This window comes from Tyto alba, unplaced genomic scaffold (assembly GCF_018691265.1).
Source record: "Tyto alba isolate M040663 unplaced genomic scaffold, T.alba_DEE_v4.0 Super-Scaffold_38, whole genome shotgun sequence".
Taxonomy (NCBI): domain Eukaryota; kingdom Metazoa; phylum Chordata; class Aves; order Strigiformes; family Tytonidae; genus Tyto; species Tyto alba.
In genome coordinates this window covers 5325737-5352867 of record NW_024881313.1, presented here as the reverse complement: position 1 = coordinate 5352867, position 27131 = coordinate 5325737, and the positions used below count along the sequence as shown (strand labels likewise).

The 27131-nt window shown below is 43.6% G+C and overlaps 1 protein-coding gene across 1 annotated transcript in view; it reads left to right on the top strand.

Annotated features, from left to right (window-relative positions):
• The first annotated feature begins 23913 nt into the window (after nt 1–23913).
• SNX10 (sorting nexin 10) overlaps nt 23914–27131 on the top strand; it is a 38035-nt gene continuing 34817 nt past the window's right edge. The window contains 1 exon segment of the mRNA XM_042802207.1: nt 23914–23931. The gene's annotated coding sequence lies outside the window, so the exon portion shown is untranslated.

The following is a 27131-nucleotide window of genomic DNA, read 5'->3' as shown; positions in this document are numbered from 1 at the left end:
AGGTCTCCCCTGAGCCTCCTTTTCTTCACACTAACCAACCTCAGCTCCCTCAGCCACTCCTCATAAGACTTGTGCTCCAGACCCTCCACCAGCTTCGTTGTCCTTCTTTGCATGTGCTCCAGCACCTCAGTGTCTGTCTTGTAGTGAGGGGCCCAAAATCAAACTATCTGAGGCGCAGCCTCACCCGTGCTGAACACAGGGGGATGATCACTTCCCCAGTCTTGCTGGCCACAGTTTCTGATACAAGCCAGGATGACATTGGCCTTCTTGGCCACCTGGGCTCACTGCTGGCTCACATTCACCTGGCTGTCAACCAGCACCCCCAGGTCCTTTCCCGCCAGGGCAGCTTTCCAGCCGCTCACCCCCAAGCCTGTAGTGTTGTAGGGGGTTGTTGTGACCCAAGTGCAGGACCTCGCACTGAGCCTTGTTGAACCTCATACGATTGGCCTCAGCCCATCGATCCAGCCTGTCCAGATCCCTCTGTAGAGCCTTCCTACCCTCCAGCAGATCAACACTTCCACCCAACATGTTGTCATCTGCAAACTTGCTTAGGGTGCACTCGATCCTCCTGTCCAGATTCTTGACAAAGCTATTAAACAGAGGTGGCTCGAATACTGAGCCCTGGGGAACGCCACTTGTGACTGGCCACCAACTGGATTTAACTCCATTCATAACCCTTTGGGCCTGGCCATCCAGCCAGTTTTTTACCTAGTGAAGAGTGCACCCATCCAAGCCATGAGCAGCCAGTTTCTCCAGGATAATGCTGTGGGAAATGGGTCAAAGGCTTTACTAAAGTCTAGGTAGACAATATCCACAGCCTTTCCCTCATCCACTAAGCAGGTCACCTTCTAATAGGAGATCAGGTCAGTCAAGCAGGACCTGCCTTTCAGAAACCCATGCTGACTGGGCCTGATTGCCTGGTTGTCCTGCATGTGTGTGTGATGACACTCAAGATGATCTGCTCCATAACCTTCCCCAGCACCGAGGTCAGACCAACAGGCCTGCAATTACCCAGACCTTCATTTTGGCTCTTCTTGTAGATGGGCATCACATTTGCTACCTTCCAGTCAAGTGGGACCTCCCTGGTTAGCCAGGACTGCTGATAAATGATGGAAGGTGTCTTGGTGAGCACCTCTGCCAGCTCCCTCAGTACCCTTGGGTGGATCCCATCTGATCCCATAGACTTGTGTGTGTCTAAGTGGTGTAGCAGGTTGCTAACCATTTCCCCTTGGACTATGGGGACTTCATTCTGCTCCCCATCCCTGTCTTCCAGTTCAGAGGTCTGGGTACCCGGAGAACAACTGGTCTTACTATTAAAGACTGAGGCAAAGAAGGGATTAAGTACCTCAGCCTTTTCCTCATCTTTTGTCACTATGTTTCCCCCTGCAACCAGTAAAGGATGGAGATTCTCCTTAGCCCTCCTTTTGTTGAGAACGTATTTATAGAAACATTTTTTATTGTCCTTTACCGCAGTAGCCAAATTCAGCTCTGTTTAGGCTTTGGCCTTTCTAATTTTCTCCCTGCATAGCTTCACGACATGCTTGTAGTCCTCCTGAGTTGCCTGCCTCTTCTGCCAAAGGCCATAAACTCTTTTTTTTTCCCTGAGCTCCAGACAAAGCTGTCTGTTCAGCCAGGCTGGTCTTCTTCCCTGCTGGCTCGTCTTTTGGCACATGGAGATGGCCTGCTCCTGTGCCTTGAACATACCCTTCTTGAAGAATGTCCAGCCTCCCTGGACTCCTTTGCCCCTCAGGACTGCCTCCCAAGGGACTCTGTCAACCAGGCCCCTAAACAGGCCAAAGTCTGACATCTGGAAGCCCAAGGTGGCAAATCTGCTGACCTTCCTCCTTATTTGTCTAAGAATCAAAAAAATCATGTCATGGTTGCTGTGCCCAAGACAGCCTCCAAGCATCACACCACCGACAAGTCCTTCTCTGTTAGCAAACAGGTCCAGTGCTTCCCTAGCTGACTCGCTCACCAACTTGTCTAAAATACAAACGCACTGATACTGTTTAATTTTATCCATGGAATTTTTACAAAATAATCCTAAAGATAGTCCTAATCTCAAGATAGGATGTAGAGGCTTTATGCAACATACTATCACAAGACTGTAAGTGGAGCACCTTGCCCATCCAGAGCAAAGAGGAATTATGTCTCTTTGGATGGAAGATGAGCAAATCTCCGCCTTGTTCCCAACTTGAAGATATTTTAAATTCCAGAACTGAGAATATTTGTTCCACATCTAGAGGCACATGTCTGCTCTGGGAAATCATAATGAAAAGAAGATGGTGGTAATTTTTTTTTTTTTTTTTTTTTTGCCTCTCAATCATTTCAAGATTAAATGCTTTCAAGCAGAAATGGTCTCTTTCAGCTAATACCTTTGCTGTGCACTGTGACACTGAGCCTTTTCTTTTTCCATCACTTTCTTCATTAAGTTGGAAGGATTTTTGGGGCCTGAGATCCATGACTCAGAATTGGTTTAACTTGTTAGAACTCTTTATTTGTAGGAGTTTTTACAGACTAAAAGACAACCTTGGTTGTGCTTCTCATTATTTCTGTGTTTATTTTGAGTCTAAGCTAACCTGCTCCTAAGTTTCATTCACACATAGTAAAATATGTATTCCTTTTTTTTTGTTTTCTGAAGTAGTTTGATATTTTGTGATGATGTATACAGAGGCAGCTGTTCACAGACTCAACACGTATGCTGAAGCAAATTGATGCTCTGCAGGAACATTTTTCATACTGGAACACTGCTTAACTTCTGAAATTGTTTCTCACAGTATTTCTACCTGAAGGGAGAAGAACAAGGAAGAGAAGTCTTGCAGGAGCACGCTTCTCCTGCAAGTCACAGCTCAGCTTTTCACACTCAGCGGATTTAAAACAAAGAGTTTATACTTTCTCCATGTTTTCTCAAGCTGCAACTTCAGACCTTCCAAATCTTGCTTTCCTTTGGCTTTGTCCCATTTAGATGCTTCACAGGACACCTTCTCTTGTCAGGGAATTAGTTTTTCTCCGATCAGTATCGCATTTAGCCACTGTACACAGAATGCCTCCAAGCAGAAAGGTCTGATAAGGAGCATCATAAGAGATTGGTCATAATATATTGAAATGGTGACAAGCTGGTGATTTTCCTTCAACGCCATGATACTTCAAAGTTTATATGCTCAAAGCTTGTTTTAGTTCTTGCCATAGAGTTTTTTGGTGAAAGAAGATAGACAGGAAATATTTGTATCCCAACTTCTCACCCCCTTGCCAGGTAAAACCCGTGAATTCTAATAATAACAAAGGGGATGATTTGTAGTAATTTAATGCGTTATCTTAGTGTCTCAGTGCATGGCATCAATGTAACACAGACGTTGGCAGGAATGTTGAGAGGTGGTTTGCATGGTCAGGAAAACAGATGATACCTGAAAAGCTCCTTGAAATGCAGCCTGTGACACAGAAACCTCTGTAAGCTGCTGCTTTTGACATGTGTGGTGTGCATCCATGGGTGACTCAGACAGTGACAGGAGCTCTAACAGCTCCTGGGGTGTTACAGGCTGTGAAGACTGCTCTTTCTGTAAAGGGACCGTTGGTACAGGGCTGACATCGGGGCCCATGAATGGACCTGCCAACCAGTGCTGAAGGGCACCAGTCCTTCCCCCGGCAGAACAAAACTCATCAGTACTGCCCTTTACTGAGCACACGACGTGTTTCTCTAACACAGAGATGAGATTTCAATCCATCGCCTCCTTTCCCCCATGGCCTGGCTCTTCTCCCAGCTCCAGAGGTCAGCATTTCTTGATCCTTCCCTTCTATAGCTCACCCTTCCCTTTCGGTACCAACTCAGGACATCGCATGAACCAGCAACAAGCTGTCCCCTCGTGGCTTCTCCTGTTTCCTGCCTTTGCTTATGAACAGCTCATGCAACAGCATTGCTGTTGCAGTTCCCTCCAGCTTGTCTCCCTTTGCCTTGACTGCAGCTCTGGTATTTCAAACTGGTCTCCTCAGCACGTGCCCTGCATTGGACTTAACAGGACTGCTGTGACGTGAGGGTTTATTTGCACTAACTCAAGAGATAGGTATAGAAATATGTAGATGTAGATACGGCTATGGAGATACATATATACACACATATAGATCTGTGTGTGGTTTTGTGTGTGTGTGTGTGTGTGTGTGTATTATTTCTTCTTGGTTGTTTCTAAGAGGTGATTATGCTTGTTTTGTCCCAGCAGTGGGCAGAGGCAGTAGCATTTCCTACTGTTGTTTTCAATGTGAATAATGGTGTTTTGCCTAAAAGAACAGTTTGTTCACACAGACACCAAAACTTCCTCATTTCAGGTAGGAACCCAGCTGGGGCTGTCTTCTGCAGCCTACAGCAACATTTCCAATAACAAACTTGGCGAATTTCCCTTTGCCCCTGATAGAGGACTCCAGAAATAAGCCTTCTGGGAGAGATACCAACAGTCCTTCTGCATTTCAAGGATTTGAACACACTCACCAGGACGATTTGTTGTCAATCTCTACCCTCTATGCAGTACCTTTAAGTGATATTTAGCTGAGGTTTTTTCAACTGTTCTGCACAATGGAGTCAGTTTTTTGTTTTTCCTGAGTGCTGCAGGGAAAACCTCCTCGGTCCACACAGCTTAAAACAAATTGGGATCAAAGCACTTTATTGATCTATCAACATCATGGACTTAAGCAGCAATCAATGAAGTGTTGCATTCAAGTAGTAATACAACGGCTAAAGCCCCAAACTAGATGCATTAACGTTAATAAACACCAGCAAATTTCTAAAAACCCTCTGCAATAAATTCAGAAGAGATTTATGAAATGCTTCAAGCCTTTCCATGGAGGGCCTACAGAAGAAGATAACTAGAAGGAGCAAGTCAAGGGCTGGGAGGGCTGCCATCACTTTCAGGAAAGATACCAAGGATGAAGTCCAGAGGAGGAAAAGAGATAATGAAGTGCAAGGAAATATATGGTCAAGAATACAAAACAATTCAGGACTTCTTTCCAGGAAGAAGACTTCACCACAAGCAGTGCAGTAGCAAATGTCACTTGGCACACTGATAAGGAATGGTGAGGAGGTCCTGCACGCTCTCTATGTCTCTGCAAAGTTCACGCGAAGGGAATCAAAACCCTTCCTTTCACCTCTGTCATCGCCACAGTCAAATTAAGGAATACGGTATAGATGCCCTTATTAACCTAGTCTGAACGTACAGATTGATTTTCCGCCTTCCTCTGCAGCGCTGAGCACGGCCCCTTGCCAGGCCTCCTCTGGGCCATTTTGGCTCCGCGAAGGTGCCCCTCGTGCCCGAATCCAGGGGCAGGAAGCTTTCCAGACCCCCCGGGCGGGTCCCGGAGCTGCCCCCCGGGGGCTGCTTCTCGTCCTCTGTCGCACGGAGCCCCGGTCGGGGCCCCTCCGGGCCATTTTGGCTCCGCCCTTCCCCGCCGCTCTCGCACCCCCAGGCCCCCCCGGTGCCCCGGCTCCCGCCGGTCCCTTTGCCCCGCGCGTGGCGGCAGCGAGCTCCGCCCGTCCGTGGCTCCGTTCCCCCCCCCGCGCGGTCCCGGCGCGTGCGAAGGGGCTCCGGGCGCGCTGCAGCCCCGCGAGCCGCCCCGGTGCAGCGCGCGCCGGGCCGGCGCGGGAGCGGTGTGGGCGCGGGGCCGGCCCGGAGGCGCAGCGGAGCCGCGGGTGGGAGGCAGAAAGCGGGACGGCCGGCAGCGGGTGGTGCGCTGGTGAAAACACCCCACGGCACCACGCGCGTCCCCGTCTTCTCGTCCTGTGCGTGTGGCTGGGAACGGTCCTCGTTCTCCAGCTTCCCGCTCCTCGGGAAACAGGGAGCGCTTGGGCTCCGCTCTGCTGCTGCTGGCTGTACCCCGGTGGCTTTCCTTGGCCGGGCTGCAAGGGGTGTTTTGTCAAGCTAAACTGAGGCTCAACATCAGCCTCCTCCGGGCTGCACGTGCTCATCGTGTTAGTGAGTACTGACGCTGAAACAGGTGCAGAAAAATAAAACAAAGTAAGAAATTAAATAAAATGACATAAAATCATAGAAAATCAACTAACATAATTTTTAAAAAATTAAAATAAATGGAATAAAATGGAATAAAATAAAATAAAATAAAATACAATAAAATGGAAAAAATAAATAAAATACAATACAATAAAATGGAAAAAATAAATAAAATACAATACAATAAAATGGAATAAAATAAAATAAAATGGAATAAAATAAAATAAAATACAATAAAATGGAATAAAATAAAATAAATTAAAATAAAATAAAATACAATAAAATGGAATAAAATAAAATAAATTAAAATAAAATAAAATACAATAAAATGGAATAAAATAAAATAAAATACAATAAAATGGAATAAAATAAAATAAAATAATAAAATTAAAATACAATAAAATGGAATACAATAAAATAAAATAAAATACAATAAAATGGAAAAAATAAATAAAATACAATACAATAAAATGGAATAAAATAAAATAAAATGGAATAAAATAAAATAAAATACAATAAAATGGAATAAAATAAAATAAAATAAAATAAAATAAAATAAAATAAAATAAAATACAATACAATACAATAAAATGGAATAAAATAAAATAAAATAAAATACAATAAAATGGAAAAAATAAATAAAATACAATACAATAAAATGGAATAAAATGGAATAAAATAAAATAAAATACAATAAAATGGAATAAAATAAAATAAAATAATAAAATTAAAATACAATAAAATGGAATACAATAAAATAAAATAAAATACAATAAAATGGAAAAAATAAATAAAATACAATACAATAAAATGGAATAAAATAAAATAAAATAAAATAAAATAAAATAAAATAAAATAAAATAAAATAAAATAAAATACAATACAATAAAATGGAATAAAATAAAATAAAATAAAATAAAATAAAATAAAATAAAATAAAATAAAATAAAATAAAATACAATACAATAAAATGGAATAAAATAAAATAAAATAAAATACAATAAAATGGAAAAAATAAATAAAATACAATACAATAAAATGGAATAAAATGGAATAAAATAAAATAAAATACAATAAAATGGAATAAAATAAAATAAAATAATAAAATTAAAATACAATAAATTGGAATACAATAAAATAAAGTGGAATGAAATCCTGTGTCCACTTGCAGTCTTTCAGGTCTGTGCAGTAGAAAGTATGTTCGGAGCTGAAGACCCCTGGCACTTCAGTCCCGTCCCTGTCCCGCCCACGGGGGTGCAGGGAATTCGGGCAGAGCGGAACAGTTACGCCGTGTCCTGCACGTGGATGCGGCTGAGCGGCGCTCGGGCAGGGGCTGGAGGCCTCCGGCCGAGCTGAGACGCGTCCCGGGGGCCCTTGGCAGGAGAGAGTGGGGGGGGGAGGGCCCGGGGAGGCCGGTCCCAGCCCCTGAGGCCCACGAGCCCCCCCGGGACCCTGACAGAAGCGGAGCTGCTCTGCTCATCTGCGCTTCTGTGGACGTTTGTGGTGGCCGCCCTGGAGGCCTCTGCTCTGGTGGAGCAGCGCTGTGCTCAGGCGCTTGTGTTTGCGATGTGTTTCCGAGGGAAACAGCTCAGGCATTTCTAAAAATGAGTACAGTGTCCAGTCGGAAGCTCCCCTGGTGCAGCTTTGAGCCATCCCCACGCATCCCGTCACTGGGTCCCGGGGAGAAGAGACCGGCACCTCCCTCTCCGCTTCGCCTCCTCAGAAAGCTGTAGAGAGCAACGAGGTCTCCCCGCAGTCTCCTTTACTCCAAACCAGACAAACCCAGAGCCCTCAGCCGTTCCTCACAGGACATTCCTCCCAGCCCTTTCACCAGCTTTGTTGCTCTCTTGATGCCCCCAGGGTGCGGTTTGCCCTCCTGGCTGCCAGGGCTCGCTGCTGGCTCGCCTCCAGCCCGACGCCAACCAGCACCCCCAGGGCCCTTTCTGCAGGGATGCTCTCCAGCTTTCCTCTCCCAGTTTGCACTTGTGCCCAGCGATACTCTGTCCCAGAAGCCCACATTTGTTCATGTTAAATTTCATCCCATTGATGATCGCCCAATGCTCCAATCCACCTAGATCCCTATGCAAGGCCTCTCATCCCTTGAGTCAACAGCCTCCCGCAGTTTAGTACCATCAGCAAACGTGCTGATGGTGCATTCATTCAGCTTCTGCATCCAGATCATTGATAAAAAAATTAAACAGAACTGCCCCTAGAATTGAGCCCTGAGCACCACCACTGGTGACTGGTCACCAGCCAGGTGTAGCCCCATTCACTACAACCCCTTGAGCTCTGCCCTTCAGCCCACTCTTCACCCCGCTCACTTCACAGGTGGACAATTTATCCAGAAGGACGCTGAGGGACAGTGCCAAAAGCCTCACTAAAACCCAGAAAAACTACATCCACCACCAACCCTTCACTCACTAGGTGGGTGACCTTACTGTAGAAGGATACCAAATCAGTTAAGCAGGACTTGCCCTTTGTGGACCCGTGTCGACTGCGCCTGATGATTTAATTGTTCTTTAAATATATTTCAGTAGCACCCAGCATGATATCCTCCACAATTTTTCCAGGTACTGAATCAGTTTTGCACATAGAGTTGCAAATCCGTTTTACATCTCCACAGTAAAGGAGCTGTTATAATGGATTAGGTGAGGTCTAATGATTCTACCAGACCCCATGGAACACTGCACTGTAATTCAGGGCTTGGTCTTCAGTAGATTGTTTACCATAATTTGAAACGATTGACGCAAAATCAAAAAACTGCGCAGATAAGCAAAGCAGCATATATTGGTGAAACCACAGTTACGTAAAGGAAGTCTCTTTGCATAACTAAGAAATAGTACTTTTATTAAGTAATTAGTTTTGGATTATATGAGCAGAGCTGCAGTTTGCTTTTTCAGTTAATTTCCATTTATTCGATTAATTGAAATAAACCTTTAAAACTAGAAAGGAGAAATTTTTCACCAGGGCAAGGAAAACACTCACCTTATACACTGAACCTTTAAACCTGATACTCCAATTGTTGTACTAAGCCATAAATCATGTTAAAGCAATAAAATCAGCCATTCGAGGGAGAAACAGCATCTCACCTTGTTGTCATAGACATTCTGCAATTGTTGCAGGAGCATCACTGGCTTTTACTGAGCAGCATTTCTGATTATTCTGTATGTTTCCATGTGTTGTATCTGATTAAAGATTTAGATGCTATTGGTGAACATTTCTTGGTTTGGTAAGTCACAGCATGGTTGATTTCTAGTAAATGCATATCTCTGAATTCAGGATTTTTTATCTGGCAACCACCCCATTGCTCTAACTGCAATAAAAAATCTGACAAAGAAATAGGGCAGTGCAACTCCACAGATGAGGAAATCGAAGGAAAAATATACTACAAAAATACATCTGAGACATATGTAAAGGTGAACAAAGAGGATTTGTTCCCTTAAGAAATTAGGACTTACAAATTTTGATTTTCAGTACAATTCTCAGTGATGTCTGTCCTAATAGATTAAGTTGTGATTGTCCAAGTATTCTGTAACTGATGGTAGAAATTCAGTGGTTTTTTTCTTCACTTAATGACATCCAAAAGCTAGTTTAGACTAGATAACTACAGTTAAATGCAAATAAAACAGGTGAAAATACTGAGAAATACATAAATGCTGTTCTCAACTACTGACAACACTAACACTACTACAGTATTGATTTGTATTGTTTTTTGCTGTCCCATGTGCAATAAGAATTTCTCCTTGCCGTGCACTCAGTATGGTCAGCAAGCTAAAAATACATCTTATTTTTGTGGACAATCCATTGCGAAAGAAGCCAAGAGAATTATACCAATCGAGATAAATACAGTTACAGAGGCTAATGTAAGGGAACCCCAGTATGTTCGTACAACTTGGACAACATGACACCGATAAATATGTTTTTTTTCTTCCACTATCTGAAATTCAAAGGCTGCTTGAACTCAATTTATGAAAAAAAAAAAAAAAACAACAAACAAACAAACAAACAAAAAAACCAACCAAACAAAAAAAACCAAAAACCAAACCTAGTTAAACCTATCTTTTTTGAATGAGTTGTTGGCTTACAGCTGTTTTTTTAATTCCTTCAGGGGTCGTTGAAGATACAGGTGCTATGCTTAAGCATTTAAACGTGTTGTTAGCTATAACACGTAATTAAAATATCTCGTGTAGTTGCTTTTATTTCAAATACTGCGGCTAAATCTACAAACCCTAACCAAATTGCCATAGGCAAGGGTGGTGGTGATTCAGGAGATGGCACTCGGGCCTGGGAGTCATGTAGTGTCCCGCACGCAGCCCTGTGAGCCCCAGCACGTGGGGTGGCTGTACCCACACTGGCTGAGCAAGCACCCACGAGGAGGAAACAACGGGGAGCCACGGGAGTTCTCTGAGCACACCTGGTTGTGCAAGGTGTGAGCAGAGTCTTGGTCTTGCGGGGAGCTGGCCTCCCTCGTGCCATCCAGCTGTTGGCTCTTCCGAGGGTTTCATGGCTAAAGGGGCTCCAGGCTGGTGTGTTTTAGCAGCAGATTGCTGCAGTCTGTTCCTCCCCTTTCAGAAAGGCACTGAAGCCTGGGAGGGTGATACTTTTTTTTTTTTTTTTTCCCCACATAACTGCAAAGAATTCCCAGCCAGTGTGATGTGCTGCTACGATAAACCTTTTGGCTGTCCCAGAGGATGCAGTGTAAACCTACCAGAATACCAAGGATTGGGGTCAAATTAACAATGTACTGGTTTTCGTTTTCAGTGTTCCACAGTGAACTTGCTGCTAACACTCTAGGTGCCCTTTTCAGAGCACTGTGCACAATCTTTCCAAAAACCACTAATACTGAAGGGTTCTTCAGGTGTATTGGCCCTCATCTTGGGTGACTTTGAAGAGTTGGAAGATGCCACCAGCCTGGCCACTGTGACATAACATGGACAGCACTGGAGAAGAGGGATCGTGAAAGCAGCTGTTTCTGTATGACTGTCTCCTTGTGATGCTTCATGTGGGGTGAGCTAGTCCCAAGAATGGAATGGCAAGCAGTAGCCAAAGAATTTCAGAGGTGAATGGCGGCTTCCCTTGAGATGGTTCCAGGCCCTGGCATCTCTTTCAGAAATCTAATTGTGCTCATTGCTTTCTAGTGACTAATCTATTTGCTACCAGTAGATCAGCAGTCAGAGCTGCCGTCATGAAGATTAGAGCCACCGTTAAGAGGATGCTGTGTTAATTTAGAGAGAAGCGAGTGGGCCTGGAGAATAAAGGTAGTAATGCAAGTCTTCAATATTAACTGCTTAAATATGGTTCAAGGTTTGAATAAAGAGACTGGTTTTCCCATGGCAGACATGCAAGATCCATGCAGAAGTTTGCAAATGTATTTTTAGGATGAACAACAACTAAATGATGACGTTTAAAAAGTTTAAACTTAAATTGAATAGATATGTAAGATAACATTAATTAGAATATTAAGATCCCTTAACAAATACTTTGAAAATGACCCTCTTAACCTGACAATAGTTCTGATGAAAAAGAAGGAGCTTCTCAAGCTGATTTTGGGACAGTCATGGTTACCTTCCTGTTCGTGATTTCATGGCTGCTTGCCACATTGGTGGTGGTGTGATGTCCTAAAGATCCAACTTACTATTTGCTTCCTTGGCTTCCAAACGGTTTTACTGAACATTTGGACAGGAGGCAGAAGCTGTTTAACTTCATCCAGGACAGCTGTGGAGTAGCAAGGAGGGAGCAGATGTGGACGACTGCAGACTAGCTCAGCGTAGCCATGTGCACAGTTTGCTTGCTCTGCAAATGTTCGAGAGCGATAGAAAAACTGCAGCAAATGCTGGTAAACATAGATTTGGGAAACTTTCTCACAAGTTGGAACTGTTGCCTCTGCAAAATGCAAATATTTCAAGTTGGTTAAAAGATTACAGATTGATAAATCACTATCTTTCCAAGAAAGTTGTTGTGCTAAAACAGGCCTTGAAGCAGCACCTGCTGAAACATTCCTGTTCCTTTTGCAATAGCACCAGTAAATGATGGACTAGACTCACAGAGCTGACCTGCTGATGGAAGGCTGAGAATGCAGCAGAGCAGCTGAAGAAGAACAATGCAAATAAATGAGAGCACTTCATCCGTATGGATAGAATGATTTGAGTGTATACTGGGGATGTTATGTGGAAAGAACAGACACGGAGCATTTTGCTTTTCTTTACACAATTGCAAGAAACCTACAACACTAACACCAACACAGGCTTGACTCTTACTCCCTCACTCTTTCCCATTATAAATATTAACTGTTTTCAAAATAAGAGATGCTGTATTTTGAAAAAGAGGCAATTTGATTTGACAGGCAGTGCTTTGCAACAGCAAAACTGAAGTTCAAAGCAATACTAACGCTTGAATTAGTAGAGGACCAAGTATGTACATAAAGCCATCAACGCTGGAGTAGACTTCAAAGACAGAGTTACAAACTTAAGAGACACTCTCTGTGAGTGGAGAACTGAAGTTCAAACAATTGAAGGCCTCCTGCTCTGCCTTATCATCCTCTGTATTACTTGCCATCTGAAGCTGCTCAATTACAGCTGCTACAAACCGCTCACTGCCTGTTTTGAATAAGCTCAAAAACAGAATCAGCTTTGTCTTTTTGTGTCTGACCCAGTCATAATCTCACTCTTAAGACAATTTAGCAGGCTCTCGCTTTAAAATTTGCATGCCTCTTTTCTGTACTTAGTGAGAAATTAATTCTGTTATTGCTGAGACTAGTCTGAGGGGAAGTCAGTATATCAAGGCCTGGATTCTTGCAGATATGAAAGACCACATGCTCTGAAAAGGCAGGTGAGAGCTACAGGTAAGGGAGAGTTGCTTATGTACTCCCTTGAAGTTTCAGTTCTGTTCCCCAGATATTTCACAACGTATCTGTAATCAGAGTATAATCAGTATAACTGCATCAGGAAGCCCAACGACCACACTCAATGCACAGGGGTAAAATGCTTCTTTTTTATTATTTTATTTTATTTAACTAATGCAAAAACTTCCTGAGAAAATAAATAAATTATTGCAAAACGACTTTTGGTTTCTTGCTTAACTGTGTTAGTGAAGTGAGGGAGTGCAGCACAGAAATACCTGAAATCACAGCAAGGTCCTGGTTGAGTCCCATGTCACTAACTGAGCTGAGAAAGGAGGCATTACAAACCTCCTAGGAAGACTGATATACCAACAGATCCTAAGGTTAGACCAATGAGTTCTGTAAAAATTTAACTAAGAAATTCTTACCACTCTTTCCACCACAGAAGTCACATTAGTATCCAACACTGGTGATTACAAGGTAATTAAAAAATTAACCCAGATGTTTTAGAATTTGGACTGAGAAAGAGGCAATCAAGACACAGGTGGAAACTAAAGAGACATTCAAGTGCCCAAAGGCGTGTCTAATTAAGTAATTAAGTAACATACACTTCAGATAGTCCTCAGCCTTAGCTTTTTTTTTTTTTTTTTTTTTTTTAATAAACCCCACATGAAGTCATTAAGGGCAGGCAAAGCGATGATCTGCACCATAGGACTTGTCTACACAGGAATGAGGTGTTCTGCAGTAGCTGTTCTACAACAGCTCACCAGGGGGACACTTCTTTGCATTTGTGTGGTTTAGCTTAATACACATGAGAAGTGAACTATTATAAAAGCAAACAGATGCATCCATCACAGAAAATAAGAGCATCTACTCGAGGAACTGGTACACTATTGGTGCTGGGGTTTGAAATGCACACTTCAGATTGTTTCATATTAACCACCTTATATAGCTCAATCCAAAGTGCACTGGATCAGTGTAATTAGTGTAAATGTACAAAAAGAAGGAAATGGAACAATAGACAGCATGGCTTCATGGTGAGGTAATAGTTAGCCAGAAGCTGCTTGTGGTGCTGAGCTATTGCTGCAAATCACACATGTAGGCTCACAAAGTCCAGGCTGCCAACTGCAAAGAAGCAACAATAGTCCCGCACCGCTCACGCTCTACAACATGGTTCTGTGGCCATAAATGGCCTTGCAGATGTTTATGAAACAGTCAAGAAGCTGTTTCAAATATACTAGTGCATATGATGTGATTTATATTGTAAGTTCAAATCTCACACAGATGTGACTGGTTATTCCATATAGATTTTCAAATGAGTCAGAAAAAAACAGCACCATTTCTTCACTGTAATGCCTTTAAGGCAATGGATACACTCTTCTAAAATGGACAGAACATGTGGGCAACAGGGAGGGAAAATCCTGTCTGATGCAGCTGTGTCAGGCAGTAGGAGGTATCTGATCCACTTACTATTGAAAGAACTAAGCAAGACCCCCTAAAATACGGTGTCAAGAGGGGATTCTGAACAATAGATGGTTTTGCCTGTCCATCTCCTGTTTAACAACAGTAGATTTCATCCATGTGTACTTGTAAAATTTATTTGCAGCAACGAGGTATTGATTTCATTAAAAGCGACAGCCATTGACTTGTTAAATGCTGTACTGGAGGTTGTCTAAGTATGGGAGTCACACCATCACATGAGAGTAGTACCATTCCAACTACACAGGGGTGTCTAAAATAATAAAGCCTTGTCAAAGTGTTCATTAAATCGGCATTAGGAAGGTATATAGATCAGTTTCTGCCTGTGCTAAGGAAGACGGTAAGTTATACTAATGTATGATAGCTTTAAAACAGCATAATATATTAATACTAGGAACCGTACTAGTATAGTTATTCTGGTAAAAGATTACCTCCCCTAAACGGCACCTACACCAGCACAACCTTCATGCAGCCAGGCCACAGGGCCAGAGGAGGAGGAGGAGGGGGTAAGGGCAGGAGAATCCCTGCAAGGGAGCAAGCTCCCGTTGTTCCCTGGCCTGGGAGGCCACCCACAGATGTGCTGGGAAAGCAAGGTGATAGCACTTGGCTTAAATCTTTCTTGTTTCCTGCCAAATGAGGTTGCATGATACGGTGTCCTGGTTTTGGCTGGGATAGAGATTATTTTCCTTCTTAGTAGCTAGAACAGTGCTGTGTTTTGGGTTCAGTATGGGATTCGGTATGAGAAGAATGTTGATAATACACTGATGTTTTGACTTGTTGCTAAGAAATCAAGGATTTTTCAACTTCTCATGTCCTGCCGGCGCACAGGTGCACAAGAAGCTGTGAGGGAGCCAGAGCAATGGACCCAAATTGGCCAATGGAAAATTCCATATCATGTAACGTCAGGCTCAGTATATAAATGAGGGCTGGCCAGGAAGCTGTGGCTCTCTCTCTCGTCTGGGATTATGGTTTCAGGATTCTGGCTTCTCTGGGATCGCTGGCCCGGAACGGTCTCGGCATTGGTCGGTGGGTGGCAAGCAATCGCATTCTGCATCACTCATTTGTATTATAACATTATTATTATTATTATTATTATTATTATTATTATTATTATTATTATTATTGTTGTTGTTATTGTTATTGTTATTGTTATTGTTATTGTTATTGTTATTGTTATTGTCATTGTTAATAATAATATAATAATAATAATAATAATTGATATTAATAATTGTTTTCATCTCAACCTATGAATCTGCTCACCTTTACCCCTCCAATTCTCTCCCCTATCCCCTGGGCCAGGGAGGGTGAGTGAGCGGCTGTGAGGTGTTTGGCTGCCAGATGGATTTAAACCACAACTTACAGCACACGACATGAACCAGAAGCAGAGTCAGTGAAACTCAGATGATGCATGGCAGCTTGTCCAGCTGCCACATCTTTGGCACAGACATGAGCCCTGGCCCTTTGGTGTTAAAGTACGAATGGGAAATATTAACTCAATGTGTAATTAGAACACATGCATGCTCTCCAGCTGTTAGGAAAAGGGGTCCCTTCCCCAGTAACGCAACCACTGTCAGCAATGCCAGACCCCTTAAATCTTGGTCTTTCCAAACCTGCTTCTCTTAATTATGTCTCTGCTGTTCTTGATCTTCTAATCATTGGTAGCCACCTTGCTGCAGCTTCTCTTAAAATATTGACCAGCAACACAACTCCTCCCATCCTTGCTCATCTCAGGTCAAAAGTGTCAATCCAAATGCCTTTCAAAACCACTAACTCCCCCCAGCCTCTTTATTGTCCCCACTGGTTTCCATCGCTGGCACTCTAGCTTCCTTCTGCTTGAGGGCAACAAAAAGTTCCGTTAGCAAGTCGTCCAGACACTGTCTAAAGTCAGCGGCAGAAGTCACCTCACTGGGTTAGACCCACCTGCCCCTTGGGATCGGGGTTCTGTCAGCAGAAGAGGCGAGTTCCCAAGGCTTCAAGAGTATGGTGAGAACTGTGGGGTAGTCTGTCAAAGGAAACAGATGATCATTTGGAAATACACATGTACAACCTGCTTAAAGCAGGGCTCCCTCTAAAGTTTATAAAGAATGGCTAATATTTTCATGGCACATGAGAATTTATCACAGGTTTCTTTGCATCAAAAGGAGAAGCAGAAGAGAAATACAGGAAAGGTATTTACTAACCAAGAGCATTTGGACTGAGAATATCACAAGCCTCTCGTGATTTCACTTCTTTTTATGAATGTATCAGGACAATGGTGGGGAGCAGGCTGTAGTCTACATAGACACTGCCTTTGTATGACAAGCACATTTTCTACACTAACCAAACGCCAGCTCACGGCCAAGCCACTGCAAGCCAAAAGGAAAAACTACCATTTTACAGACAGTCTGACAGAGACGGTCCCACTTAAGGTATAGAATTGCCCTTGGCTGCCTTTCCAGACACTGGAGGCATACATGTTTTCAGAGGACAAATTAAATCCTAGGTAATCTGAATTTTCAGAAGGAGATATTTGTATCTGCCTCAACTACAGAGAGCTGAAGGACAAGTAGGCAGAGAAAATAGGGCAGCCAGCTCCTTGGCCTTTGTGCCTTGCATCTCAGTACAAAGGGTCAGAAATAGGAAGGGGAACTGGGAGATATGCAGACAAACACTCATCTGGAATTCCCTTCCAGGACAACATAGTTCTGGTCTAATATTTTGCAAGAAACCAGCACACCTTCAGTAAGAAACTGTGGGTGGAAAAACAGTGTCTGAGGCTCTCCCAGTCAACTGCTGCTTTACATTATTATCATCTTCTCTGAAACAGTCATAAATATCAAGCCAAATGTGAGGCCTGTATATTTGTTACTGTAGCATTTGCGGTGGATGCTGATTTTAATTTGTCAGTCTGGTAGATCCATGCAAATAAACGTGGCAGCTCTATGTTACTTTATTAAACTTGACTTAGAGAAACAAAACTAAACAGAACAAAAACTGCCCAGGAATAAAAGGAGGAAACAACAAAGCCCATGTAAAAAGAAAAGTTAGAGGGGAGAAGGGAGAAGAAAGCCTGTATTCTTTTGCTTCTATCGAATGTGTAAAGGAGTCATCCCTTTAAAAGCATTTCTGTTTGTTTCATACTTTACTGCAGAATATCATGCAAGTCTTGCAGGTCAGCCAGACAACTCTCTGCAACACCAAGTGTGTGGCGATGGATCACTGCTCTTTCTGATGGTTTTTAGTTTTTAATAAGGCATTTGGCTTCTGCTTGAGTTGAAAAGGTGGCATAGGGACTCCGTTAATAGTTCTTTTCTTCTCAATTGATCATTTTCTTCTTCATGCTAGAAACATCAAGGCCTTCCTTTTTAGCTTGTTTTCAGATCAGATATAGTACAGAAAACTGGAATCGCTTATGGTGGAAAAAGAAAAAAAGATTCACAGTCCTTTTTCATACCACATGCAAATACAAATAATCCTCTCCCTCCCATGGTTTGACCCAATTTTCCCTGGGCAGACTTTGTTTTTCTAAGCCAGGCACCTTTGAGACTGCAAACTTAGCAGATACTACTGAATATGAGAGCATAGCACTTGCAAAATCAAGTTTAAAGCTACAACATTCACAGCACTAAAATGTCCAGTGTACTGACAACTTGCCTGTTCTAACCAAAACTCCTCCCTTAGCCATGCTCACATAGACAGACAAACCAAAGCCAAGAATTTAATTCCTCCAGCAATTTTATATATCAGAACATCTGTCCAAGCTGCTTGAGGGAACTCTCGCTCACAGGTAGGAGTATTTAAGTATGTTCAACTGCTTATTGTTATACATACTTGGAAAAGGCATAAAAACTGTTAGCAGGACACTGGCAAATATGTCGATTTCATGCTTTATTGGAAACAAGCTACAAAGAAATCACTACTTGCCAAACACAATGTAACAACATGGTTGAGGGACAATTGTTTTCCACCACAGAACACAAACAAGTAAGGGAAAATATTTGCAGTTCCTTCCTTTCTTCTTCTCCTCACTCTTTTCTTAATCCTTACATGAAAGCACAAAACATCTTTTAGAACTGTAACCAGTGACACAACTACTGTCATTATTTATTGGTGATTCCTAAGAGTAATGCATACGAATCCCACGGCAGCCTAATGCTGCATGATCTCCTCCCCTCTTTAGCTACCAAAAGGAAACTAGGAGAGTCTTAAAAACATATTTTTTTTTTTATTTTCTGTCCATAATACGCCATGTGTGTTTGTTCTTTAACTCTAGTTCTCTAGTTCAAAGAAGTGTACCTTGCAAGTTTAAGGATTTTCATTTGTATCTGAAATTTTTCATTTTTCTGGATGCAGAGCTTTATTCCAGTCTAATGAAACAGTAGAGAGGTTATAAACATGTGGTAACAGAACCAGCATTTTAATCACTCTGAGACTTGGGCTATGCCTATGTTAGCAAGCAGCAGGGTGCAACAGGAAAAGCTCTGCAGTGCAATCCAGCTTGTGCAGAGGACCTGACCTTCACCCTCTGGGTGCTCTGGAGGGTTTGTTCCAGGCTGGCTCCATCAGTGGTTGGAGCGTAGCTCTTGATTACACTACAGGTGAAACGTTTCTTCTGTGTCTTCTGGGGCTGCTCCACAAAATAACCAAAGGACAGGAAGGGAAGGCAACCAGGGATTTTCTTAAAAAAAATACATACATCATCTGAAACAAAATGATAACATAGATGAATACACAGTTAAGTTTGCCCTTCTGAGTAAATGGTCAGCCACAGCTATGGCAGATTTAATCTGAAATAAGTCAGACTGATGTCAAGATAGCAGAATAATTATTTATTTCAGTGGAAATTTTAAGAGAGTGCTTAAATAAGTGTCCTTTTTTTTTTTTTTTCTTTTTTGGCTGAAACATGGAGAAAACACCTTATACACACTCAGTAACCCCCTGAAGCACAATTAGCTTATCACACCATTGAGAGGCAAGTTCTTGACAGAGAGAAAGAAAGAAGTCCTTTCAGACCAGTAGGTCAGGCAATGCGAGTAGCAGGCCCCATCATCCATACCAGCACTACGGCTGCACCCTGAGAAAGGCTCACAAAAAAGTACGTTCTTGGACATCATGTTAGGACGCCATGCAGCTGGTGTGAAAAAAGATGGACAAAATTAGCATAGAATCATAGAAAGGTTTGGGTTGGAAGGGACCTTAAAGACCATCTAGTCCCACCCCCCTGCCCCGGGCAGGGCCCCCTTCCCCCAGCCCAGGGTGCTCCCAGCCCCGTCCAACCTGGCCTTGAACCCTTCCAGGGAGGGGGCACCCACAGCTGCTCTGGGCACCCTGGGCCAGCGCCTCACCCCCCGCACAGGGAAGAATTTCTTCCTAATACCTAGTCTAAATCTACTCTCCTTCAGTTTAAAACTGTTACCCCATATCCTATCATTACACCCCCTGATCCAGAGTCCCTCCCCACCTTCCCTGTCCCCCCTTTAAGCCCTGGGAGGCTGCTCGAAGGTCTCCCCAGAGCCTTCTCTTCTCCAGGCTGAACCCCCCAACTCTCTCAGCCTGGCCTCATTAAGGGAGGTACTCCAGCCCCCTGATCATCTTCGTGGCCCTGCTCTGGACTGTAAAGGACTGTGTCTAAAAGATGTTTATACCAATGAACGTCCCTCTCAACATTGCTGGACTGTATGGAAACCACCAATGGATGTCTACCTCAGCGCTGTTGGAGCACCCCACCTCCTACTAAGTTTCTAATGCTTTAGCAAACATAGTCACAGAAACTGCTACACCCCCATAAGCCCAGACATCCATGTAACACTACAAAGAACAATACATCCTTAAAGACAAAGGAAGCAGGACAAGCTTGGAGATAAGATAGAGAGACCCTGAGCTTGCATCAATCCTGTTAGACCAGTTTGAACCACTTAAGGATGCAAATCCAATTAAAGTCAAACATTCAGTCAGGAGGAAGACACTGAGCCTTCATCAGTTGACCACCGAAGGACACCCTATGACCACCACCACGTTTGATAGAGCATGTAAATGATTTCTTGGAAATCCCCAAACCTTTCTCGGAAAACCTATGCATATGGATAACCTTACCCTTGCACACGCTCCCAGACCCAGGGACAGAGAAAAGACCCTGAAATCCAAACACCCCCCCCCCCACACACACACAGACGGTATTGGGCATGTGCACCACCACTGAGTGATGGGTGAGGGCGAGCAAGACAGTTTTTAGAATATGCCAATCAATCCTCGGGAGGAGCGAGGACACCTCGATATAAGAGCCCGTGACGACCAGCACCCAATGGAATTCCCCCCCCCCCCCCCCCCGACGTGAACTCGATTCAGACAGATGGGACACCGCAGCTCCGTGGTGCTAGCTATTGCATCTTTACTGTCCTTTTTTTTTTTTTTTTTTCCCTCTTCCTTCTCTCTCTCTCTTTCTTTCATCTATGCAAATATTGATGTAACTAATAAGCTTCTTTTCTTTATGGCATTTGACCTCGTTTGATCTTAATCTCACTCTGGGAATAACAACGAATCTCCCCTGACCAGACTTTTCCTTCTTGTGCTGGGAGCCCCAGAGCTGGACACAGCACTGCAAGAAGGGTCTCACGAGAGTGGAGTAGAAGGGGAGAATCCCCTCCCTCGACCTGCTGGCCACAATTCTCTTGATGAGCATGAGATTTTCACAGAAAGTGCAGAGAAATTTCCTTTATGCAAATTATCAACTGGCAACAGAACTAAATGGGCAACATCAGTTTTCTAAAACTCCCCCTTACCTCTGATTTCTATCTCCCTCCTCAGGATTAATAATCTCCTTTGTCCAGTCCTTTGGTCTTTTTCACCTCCTTATTTTTCTTCTGCTTCCCCAGTCTTTCCCGTTGTTTTCCTAGGATGCTATATTTTATATTTTTTTATTTAATTGCTGCAATAATCCTGAATTTTGCTGTTGAGCTGATAGCTATTTCTCCTGCAGTAGGTCAGTGGTAGATGCTCTGAGCAGTAACCAGCAGGTCCCCTCAGATCTCTCACCAGACAGCATTATATAGCTCAAGGCAATCTGAGCGCCTGTTTTCCTGGCAAAATGAAGAAGAAAGAGTTGGGAGCATACAGCCCCCATCATCCATGGAGACGGAGTGGAGAGCAGGACATAAAATAGAAGACATCAATGAAGATGACTGAGATTAGGAAAATTTAGTCTATGCTAGTAAAAACTGGGTGCATTGATCAAACTGGGCTATGGAAAAAGAAAATCACCTTATTGAGGAAATTCATCAAAGAGGTCTTGGACAGATCTTCCACTTCAGAACCACGAAATGTGGATATTGTGATGACTGGCATCTGGTCCTTCTGATGCAAGCTTTCCTATAAAAATAGGAAGGAAGAAAAGTTCTGTAGGAGCATCATTCACATATTCATTCTGTTGCTCACCTCAAACAGTCATCTCAGTAAGGTTTGATGTCTTCCAATCTCTATTCTTTCCTGGAATATATTTGCACACAGTGTCCTTATGAAAGGTATGACATTGAAGTGGGACAGAACAAAAAATACCTGGAAAAGGAACTAGGGATTGAAATCCAATGAATAAGCAGTTTGGAAGTTTGAACAGACCTTCTCCAAAAGAAAAATTTCTTCCCCGTCATAATTGTGGTTTTGTTTTTCATTAAGAACCTTTGCCTGTACAGCCTCTGTTTGATAAATTTAACTATATCTAATTATGACTTTTTTGCTGGCAAAATTGTGTGGCTTAGAGGTAGCACTACTTCACATTTATGCAGAGATAATTAAGATTTATAAATATCATTGATAATAATCTTTATTATGCTAGATTATTTTAAAAAAATGTCTAATTTCCAAAACCAAATTTATACTAGCAATCCCAGAGAGAGCTATTTAATTGCCAGTGAGCCTCGTTGCTCCTTTTCACTCTGGTCTTTCCCTATGCTGGCCTTCCTTTGTGAATCAGTTCTCAGACAGGAGGGTTGCTCCGAGCCGCTGCTCAGCACAGCGTCTGACAGTAATAGCAAAAAAAGGTGATGTCCAGCCTTGGTGCTTTCACCATCCTACCACAAAAACTGCCTCTACAGGACAATGCCAGCAGCCGCTTGGAGCCCTGCCTACACTCACGCTGCCAGTGGTGCTGAACCACCACCACCAAAAGTGGCAAATATTTTTGGGAAAAGGCTGACATAGACACCTCACGTAACAGCCCTGTAATTCTCTGTACTCTGTTACTGTGAAACAGCAGTTGTTTGTGTTGATCTCTACCTGCCTCTGTAGTCTTTTGCTTAAGGGCTCTCATCAGAGAAAAGTTTTAGGGTATTCAAGGCAGATTGACAATAATTATTTTCTTTTAGAATTTTTATCCTAGAACTTGCTTCATATTTTCATACCTTATGGGAAAAATCAGCCTATAGCTTACATAAAAAGACTAAGAAAAGATTCAAGGCTTTTCAGTATTTATAAATGAAGTAAATATGTATAATAGTATTAAAATGATTTCTCCTTTTTAAAATAGAGGTTGCTCAGATTCTTTGCTGATTCTTTATCACTACATAGATAAGTAAAGATCATTCAAGCTCTTCAGAAGCAGAAACCCTTACTACTTCTTGTTGTAACAGAAAATTAACTCTATTCCTTCCACTCTCATTAGTGGATATTTCCTAAGGCGCTTTTATTTATTCCTCTTAAAACAATTTCAGTGCACAAGAACAGCCTCAGCAGCAAGAGATAAAGATCCTCAGAGATAAACTATTTCCCGGAGTTTGTTGAGCTCCATTTCAAAAGCCAGATTCCAGAATTTGGGAATCCGAGGTTCTACAGATGCGCCATAAAGTTGCCCTGCTGTTTCCAAGACGATCTCCAAGTGCTGGCACTCAATGTTAACCATGTGTTTCAAATCCCTCTTGGAACTTTAACATCTAGCAATGTGATTTAGGTAAAATACAAAAAAATACCCAAACAAACAAAACAAAAACAAACCAAAAACACCAGAACAAACCACTAAACACAAAACCAAACCAGTAAGGAAACACAATTATCAGTATTTTGGTTTCTTGAGAAATCAAGTAAAGCCAAGAATAAAAGCTGAAAAAACTTCAGGAGGGATTTTATTCACCCTTAAAAGAATAATTAATTAATCGGATTTAGCAATCTTAATTTCTCTCTCTTTTTTTTTTTTTTTAACTCCTTAACTAAAAGGCTCCTAAAAATAACTCTTTTTCAGGAAAGCCATTCGTTGCACCTCTGGGTGTCCAGAACACGCGGCTTGAATATCGACCAGCCGCCGGGACACCCACTCGGGACGCCGCGGAAATGCGCGGGTGAAGCCGGGGTGCTCCCCCCCCCGCCCCCCTTAGCTCGCTGCCGGTCCCTCTCCCCTTCCCCCCCGCAGTAGCACCCCCTTGTACCCCTCCTTTCTCCCTCCCCACCCCCCCCCAGCACCCCCCTGTATCCGCCCCCCACCCGCGGGCGGGTCCCGCGGGGAGGCAGCGCCCGGGGAGGGGCGGGGGGGCGGGGCGGGGGAGGGCAGTGGGCGGGGCGGTGACGGGTGCCCCCGCCCACCTCCGGTGACGCACCGCCCCCTCCCGGCCTATGGGCGGTCAGCGGGAGCGGCGGCGCCGGGACTGCGCGCGGCGGCGAGCGGTGAGTGGCGGGCGGTGTCAGCCCCTGCGGGCGCGCTCCGCGGGCAGCGGCCCGGCCGCGGGCGCGGAGCGGGGGCCGCGGCAGCGTGTCGTGTCCCGTCCCGTCCCCCCCACCCGGGACGGGGCCGCTCTGCCGTGGGGCGGTGTGGGTGCGGCTGCCGGCGCGGCGCGGCGCGGGCAGCGCCGGCCTCCTCCCGTCTCCCGGTGGCGGCGGGGCGCTGCCGGAGCCCGGTGAAACAGCCCGGGGTTTCGGCAGCCGCTCCGGGCAGCCAGCCCCGCCGCCGAGCTGCGGTAAGCGATTGGGTCCTCCCGGTCTTTTGCGGGGTATTTATTCCCCTGCTCTTTGGCACAGGGCTCCGCTGTGATTGGAAACGGCTCTGTGAGTGGCTGCTCTTAGCAATGATTAACACCAGGCAGTAAGAAACTGCGGCTTAAATAATTATTAAGCTTGTTTTGAGCCACTGCTTTTTGTTTTTTTTTTTTTTTTTTTAAAGCTAGTCCGCTGCCTTTGGCAGCTATGACCATTGCATGGAGGTGCAAAAGCCCTGTATGTTGATACATCATATTGCTGCGTAGATACATCATATTGCTGCGTAGATACATCATATTGCTGCGTAGATACATCATATTGCTGCGTAGATACATCATATTGCTGCGTAGATACATCATATTGCTGCGTAGATACCTTATGTTGTTATATATACACGTTATATATTCATATTACTGTGTATAATAATATATAAATATATAACGTGTATCATAATGTATGTAATGGCATGATTCTGTATTAAATACGTATTTGCTGTACCTTTTTCTTAGTGAGGAGACTGTCCTATTATTATTATTACTATTATTATTTTTAAATTAGGTGTGTTATTTAAAGTAAGCAGCCTGGGCATTTGTAGGTACCTGTGAGGAAAGCTGTTGAAAACACAGTACGCAATTAAAACTTACTGCTTGGTAAACCAAGGGCAGCTCCAGTGACCGAGTTGCTGGGTTTGCCTCGGGCCACGTACAGGAATTGGGCACAGAGGCCGCTCTCCCTCGGGTCGCCCGTGTTTGCTCATTGTCTCGCACCCACTCGCTGGGATCACCCCGTGGAGACCATCGGATCAGCGCGACAGGCTGGGTGCTCTCACAGCTCCTTTGAGGCTGTGGCAATTTTAGGTAAATATTGCCTAATTCGGCTAGCAGCGGTGAAAAGGTAGAGGCCGATGGAGGTGTGGAGCTGAGCCGCTGAGGGTCGGGGTCTGGCCCACCTGGGAGCGTTTGAAGCTCCCACCTTGCATGTGCCCACATCACCCATCGCCCGAGATCAACAGCAGCTTGAGTTTTTATCTCCCACTCTTCTTCTCGTGTTGACAGGAAATTGTGCAAGTGAGGAGTCTTCCTACTTATGCTGGGGAAAACTGAAACTAAAAGTAACGCGAGGCAGGGCTTTCCCGAATGACACAAAACTGGGCTTCCTTTAGAAAAATGGAAATACCAGTATTTTCTTTGTGTAGAAGATGAAAATAACACTTATGTCTTCTTCAGCCCAGGGCATTATTTATAATGCTTGACCTGAAGTCCAGAAGTCTCTTGTATATCATGTATATTTTATATTGAATCTAAGAAGTATTTACCTTTTAATTAACTTTAATGTAAAGAACTTGCATTGGTGTGCCATGCCAGTATTCATATACTTTTAAGGGCTTATAATATATGTGAGCTTTCTTATAGATTATTAAGATTTTAAATTTTATTTGCAAAAGAATTATAAGTTTTAGGGTTTTTTTGTTTGTTTGGTTGGTTGGGTTTTTTTTAAAAAAGGAGAAAAACATTCTGGAAGTATCACTACTAAGGTACTAAAACCGTAATCTCTTCAATGCCTTGGTGTAATTAGAAGGCAGTAGCAACTAGAAGCCCCATCCAGTTATATGTGCTCCCTGGTAGGAGCTGTGCAAATACAGGCAAAAAGGCAGTCTTTGGTCCCAGAGAACTTGTGAAATATAAAACAAGACGCTATTTGTGAACACAGAAATAGTTGTTTAAAATCAGGTACCCCCAAATACATAGTGGCAAATCCTTTATAAATTACAGTGGTGTTATGGTTCCTCTTTCATTTATGACTCTCTAGTTTAACTGTAGTTAATTTATCAGCTGAGCTGCTGGAATTAAGGACTTGTGTTTCTGTGCCATTGCAAAGCAGCAGTTGCTGGCTTGTAGGTGCTCCTTCTTAAAATTAGCTGTTTTCTTATAGAATCTGCTGCAATAGTTTTTATATTTGAATAAGAGAGTAATTTATTTGAATGATGTGGGTGTGGTGGGGTTTTTTGTTTGTTTGGTTTTGCCCCTTTTTTTTTTTTTTTTTTTTTTTTTTTTTTTTTTTTTGCTTCTTTTGAGATATGTTTATGGTACAATCAGTCAGGGCTAGCCCAGTAGAAAGCTGGAGTAGCATCACAGCACTGCATTGCTGTGTTTCATGAAAAACTGCCTGGATCCTATCTTGACAGAAGTCCAGTTTTCTGGTTTTCCCTCCTTCCCTGCTTTGCAGGCAGAGCTGGGTAAACATTGCCTTGACTCTCCAAAGCCTCTCCCTTACATCTTTCAGTACACTGAGGAGTTGTTTTTTTGGCTATGCTCCTCCGCGTTAACCCCTGAAGCGCCGCTATTCTGGAGGCAGGGCCTCTCACCAGCCCTGGCGTGCCTCTGCGCTTGCTGCATGCCCACGGTGCCGTGATGCTTGCAGCGTAGATGCCGTGTGTGGCTCGGACGTGAGCGGTGCCTTGCTGTGCTGCAGGCTCCCCGTGTCCTGGCGTTCCCCTTCCCCAGCACAGTGGCGTACTGAGCGAAAAAAACACTGGGGATGTTGGGCCAGACTGAGTAATTCTTAGGCAGAAGGGGAGGTGGCGCATTAAATCAAGCCAGGAGTTGGTAAACATGTTGTGATGTGGCTTCTCTGGGTGAACTGTCACAATCTCGCCAGGATTGGTGATGCCACTGATGTCAGGGAGTAGCCCTGAACAGATGAGCACCGGAGCATAATAAGGCGAAGTCTCTTTTCCCAGAAATTTTTTACAGAGCTCCCGCTGTTGCTGCGCACGCATCTCTCACAAAATAGCCTTTCCCACCCAGAGAAAGTTGTGGCGGTCATCATTTTGAAGCTTCCTGCATCCTGTTCCTCGTTAAGCATCCTTAGAACACGTCCCCTCGGGGCTT